The sequence below is a fragment of the Sardina pilchardus genome, chromosome 10 (assembly GCF_963854185.1).
Source record: "Sardina pilchardus chromosome 10, fSarPil1.1, whole genome shotgun sequence".
Classification (NCBI taxonomy): domain Eukaryota; kingdom Metazoa; phylum Chordata; class Actinopteri; order Clupeiformes; family Clupeidae; genus Sardina; species Sardina pilchardus.
In genome coordinates, this window is record NC_085003.1 from 15,815,823 (window position 1) to 15,820,822 (window position 5,000).

Sequence of the window (5,000 nt, forward strand, 5' to 3'; positions counted from 1 at the left end):
CGCGCCGGACGCCGATCACATCGCTGCAGCCCTGCCGGTCAGAGAGAGCTGACCGAGCGAGCCGCACATCCACATACTGAGCACTGCCACAAAAGCCACACACACACACACACACAGGCGCGCGTATATCCACAGACACACAGAGTTCTCAGAAGCAGAGAGAGTGTGTTAAGTGCTCTCTGTCTCTGCTTGTGTGTGTGTGTTTTTTTCTGCGGTATGTCTCCTCAGTTTCTTCTCCTTCTGTGTTCAAACCAGTCCCAGCGTCGGTGCTCCCCCAGCCTTTAGAAACACCAGAGGAATACGGCTCAGAGAGGAAAAGTGCACATGGAGTAGAAAAGAGAACCAGTGCAGTCTAGTCCAGCCCCGCTTTACAGCTCCAAACTACAGCAACTCCCTGCCTATACACACACACACACACACACACACTGACTGACTCTGGATACGCACACGCGCTCACACACTCTCTATCTGTCTGCGACGCAGCACTGAAACACGTCCTGCTCAGCTGAGGGTGAGAGAGAGAGTGTGGAAGTGGAGAGAGAGAGAGGGAGAGAGAGAGAGAGAGGGAGGGAGGGAGGGAGAGAGAGAGGGGGAGGGAGTAAGGCAGGCAGCGAGAGAGAGAGGGAGGAGAGGAGAGGAGAGAGGGAGGAGAGGAGGGGGGGGGGGTGGGCGGGTGGGAGGGTTGAGCAGAGCTTTGCTTACTGAAGAAGAGGATCCCGTAGGTAGATCTTTTTTTTTTTTTTTTTTTCTGCTGACACTTCAGCTCAGCCCTCCCCTACCCCATCCCACCACACACACACACACCGGGGAAAGTTTGACAATTAGAGGACATGTGTGTGTGTGTGTGTGTGTGTGTGGGTGTGTGTCATTGTACTGTCTTTCTGTGTGTGAATGTGTGTGAATGTGTGTGTATCTGTGTGTAAGTAGAAAGATAGAGCAAAAACACACACATAGGCAGACACACACACATACACACACACACACACACACCGAACAGAGATAAATAGATAGGGAGAAGGAGAGCAAATGAGAGAGAGAGAGAGAGAGCAAGAGAGAGAGAGATAGAGAGAGAGAGAGAGAAGCCAGCAGCCCAGTTCGACCTGGTACAGTTCAGCTCAGCACAACTTTTGTCTGACACGGGTCATTTATTTTTAGCCCACTTCAGTAAAGGGTGAAAGAGACCGATTTAGCTTAAGACAGCGAGAAAAGACAGGGGAGGGGAGGGGGAAGGCTATTCTGTGCAGGTTCCTTTTACTTTACTTTAAAAATGTTGCCTTCATTCAACACTAAATATTACATTGCATAATTACTATTTGCTAACTATTCATTTACTACCAGTTTAATTTCAACGAATCTCCAAAGAGTGGCAACAGCTCTGGGTGTTTGAGAAGGATCACTATCACTGGTTTGCTAAATTAGACTCTGGTAAAGTCTATCTGTTAAGAACAGACCTGTATCTGTATTTACATGTCTTCTATATTTTCTTGTTAATTATTCTTTATCTTTTTTTTATATCAATATCATCATTATTATTACTCTTTGCCCGTCTATGCTTTTATCTGCTATTACGGTTTGGTTTGCACATTGAATGACCTCTGTGTATGAAATGCGCTATATAAATAAACTTGACTTGACTTGACTTGATAGCATTAATTGTCATCAATGATCCAGTGCTGTCAAACGTTTGTGTGTGTGGGTGGGTGGGTGGGTACATGTGCATGTGTGTGTATATATGTGTATATGTGTGTGTGTGTGTAGGTAATTTTTCCTGTTCAAGCATCCAGTGCTTTCCCTAACTTCAGTCACGCTGGGCTGGCAGAAACCCCACTGAGGCTGTAAAAGATCACTCTTCATTACTAAACAAACCGGCAGAGAGCAGGCAACATAAGCAAACAGGCAAACACACACACACACACACACACACACACACGCCTAATTTCTCACAAAAAAAAAATGCATTCCAATCAACATCTTAACATCTCTATCCAAATCGCCACACAAACACACAACTATACAGAAACAGAGCGCCACACACACACACACACACACACACACACACACACACACACACACACACACACACACACACACACACACACACACACACACACACACACACACACACACACACACACACACACACACACCTGCAGGCTGGTGTGGCGTGCGAGAGACGCGGTGCGTGAGTAATGAGAGTTTAATCTGTTGTGACACACTGCGGCTCCTCAATGAGCCGGCCGGACAGCAGACCCTTCACCAGCCCGTCTGCCAGTGGCACAGCACCACGCTCGGCCATTCCCACATGCTCATGACCCCACCAACTAATGGGTCAGAGAGTGTGTGTCCGCGTGTGTGTGTGTGTGTGTGTGTGTTTATGTTGTCTGTGTTTATTTATGTGCGTGTGAATCTATCTCTGTGACATGGGGGTGGGGTGTGTGTCATGTTAATCTCTGTGTGTGTATGTGTTTGTGTGCATGTGTGTTTGTGCATGTGTGTGTGTGTGTGTGTGTGTGTGTGTGTGTTTGTGCTTTCTGGTTTGTGTGCATGTTTCTGTGAGCTGCAACTGTGGAATGGGGGTAGTGGTAGTGGTAGTGGTACTGCTGCCTTTGATCAGGAGACCCCCCACCCCACCTCACCCCTCCCCTCCCCCCCACCCCACCCCTCCCCTCCCCCTCTCCTCTCCTCTGAGAAAAGGCCGGCGGCGCTGCAAAACTTATGACTGATGAGTGATCTGAGCAGAGAGACAGAGCAGCAACTTCACCGTAAGCCTCGCGACTCATTAGATGGACTTAATGAACGCGCTGGACACAAAAGACACACCTGCAGCACTGAGGGGACCCTGCTGTATACGGTCCCCCGCAGGGGACAAAAAGAATGCTAAAGGAAAACATTTAGATGTTAGTATTAGTAATGGCAAGTCATGACCTGGCCTACGGTATGTCTCTCAACGCATGACCTTTCTAGTCGCACTTTACACACACACACACACACACTCCTTCGGCTGCATAAAAACGTGGACTCGGTTGGTTGTGTGTCCGTCCGCCTGCTGACCGCACCATGCATCATAGAGCCTTAATGGTGGCCTGCGCTGCATTATAGATGCCTTATGAATGACTAAAGGTTGATGCATCATTCATGGGCCGTGCCACCAGATCAGCTGAATCACAGCGGCCGCCTGATTTCCCCTGTGTGTTCTCCTCTTGTCACACTCGCCCGCCGACTCATTCATCCACACGGGCCATTTAGCAGGGCGCCGCGCCGCAGCGCAGCACAGCGCAGCACTGTTGTGTGCAGTGGTGTGGTCAGCGCTGCTCTGTTATGTGTTCTGTGGTGTGTGGCGGTCAGCACTGCCAGGGAGAGGAGCCGCTCCAGTCCCACGCCGGCTACTGCCGCCCCCAGAGGAGAGCCAGGCACGGGGGCCACAGACGCACGGACGCACCGCCAAGACTAGACCGCAGCCTGGGACCAGGGACGCAGAGCTGACCACGTAGTCTAAAAGATCAACAAATCTTTCCATCTTTTTTTTTTTTTTAATAAAAGTGCATGCAAATTCTATATAATTGTATTATTTTTTCCGCTATTCGTTCATTTCTCACTATGTTAGGTTGTTTGTTATGTTGTTAGGTGGAAGCCATCAGCTGTGGTTTGTCTCACCTGTTTAAAGGGAGCTTTATTGAGGGTCAGAGTTTGTGTTGTGTGAGCTCTGAAGATATGAGGCAGAAACTGAAGTGTGTGTTATGGATGACATGAGATGACTTGTGCCCCATCTCTCAAATTCAAATTCAAATTCAAATAGCTTTATTGGCATGAATGTAAAATTTTACAATGTTGCCAAAGCAGTAATTGCATCTCTCTCTCTCTCTCTCTCCCTCTCACCCTCTCTCTTTCTCTCTCTCTCTCTCCGTCTGTCCTCACTGACCCCATGCACTGAGACACGTCCCATCTGAAAACCATCACGCCGTCACTCTGTCATCCCCTCTCTTCTTCCGTCCGTCTCCTCATGCATCCATCACTTCCTTGTTATCTCTTCTCCTCTACTTCACCCTCAGTTCACATCCCTCTCTCTCCCCCTCTCACTCTCTGCTACTTCCTCTGTTTTTGTCATTAAGTACCCTCTGTGTGTGTGTGTGGTCTTTGGACTGTTACTGTTACTAGTTTATGTGTGTGTGTGTGTGTGTGTGTGTGTGTGTGTGTGTGTGTGTGTGTGTGTGTGTGTGTGTGTGTGTGTGTGTGTGTGTGTGTGTGTGTGTGTGTGTGTGTGCGCGCGCTTGTGGTTGGGGTTGGGGTAGGGCACGCAGGAGAATACTGAGAGAGGCTAAAGTGATGATAATGACAACCCAACAGGAGAGCATGTTTACTTGAGATTTGAGAGCTAGATTAAGGAGCGAGAGGGCTGAAGCTGTAGTTGTTGTTGTTGGTGGTGGTGGAGGTGGAGGCTGCATCCAAACAAACACACCACCCACCCTCCACCTCCCATACTCCGTCTGCCGTGCGCGCTCCATCTTCACAGGTCTCCCATGGTCGGCTACAGACGCGCCATTGTTCCCTGGTAACCACAGTCGTGACACCGACACCAGGCGTGGATTTCACACTCGCACTCGCAGGCAACAAGAAAAAAAAAAAAAGACACGGGCACATTAAAAAACACACACACATCTCCGCCCCGGGCGCCGTCTCTCATTTCATACGGAATATATGTAACCCTCCGGCAAAAAGCTGAACCATATCAGTGCGTTTTTTCTTTCTTTGTGAAAGTTACAGGATACCTTTCATGGTGAGTAAAAAGGTTTCAGGGCACCCTTTTGTCTGTTCTCCATCTGCAAACGCATTTGATGTAGCGTTTGATGGACTTGTTTCTAGAGATGCCGTGTCTGCGTGACCTTCTCGCGGTGTGTGTGTGTGTGTGTGTGGGGGGGGTGTTACACAATGGCGTCTCTGAGCGCTAGAGTACAGCGAGTACAGTGGCGAGGGCAGCTGCAGGGGACGAGCGTCAGCACACA

At 49.2% G+C, this 5,000-nt stretch overlaps 1 protein-coding gene across 3 annotated transcripts in view; it reads right to left on the bottom strand.

Moving 5' to 3' along the window:
* Positions 1–5,000, bottom strand: part of sema3ab (sema domain, immunoglobulin domain (Ig), short basic domain, secreted, (semaphorin) 3Ab) — a 71,544-nt gene that overhangs the window by 40,313 nt on the left and 26,231 nt on the right. For 2 of the 3 annotated variants that reach the window (XM_062547011.1, XM_062547009.1), the window contains exon 1: positions 1–519. This exon is cut by the window's left edge and continues 354 nt beyond it. The exons of the other annotated variant lie outside the window; for it this stretch is intronic. The gene's annotated coding sequence lies outside the window, so the exon portion shown is untranslated. Of the gene's footprint in view, positions 520–5,000 lie in introns of those variants that run through there. 3 annotated transcript variants of the gene reach the window in all.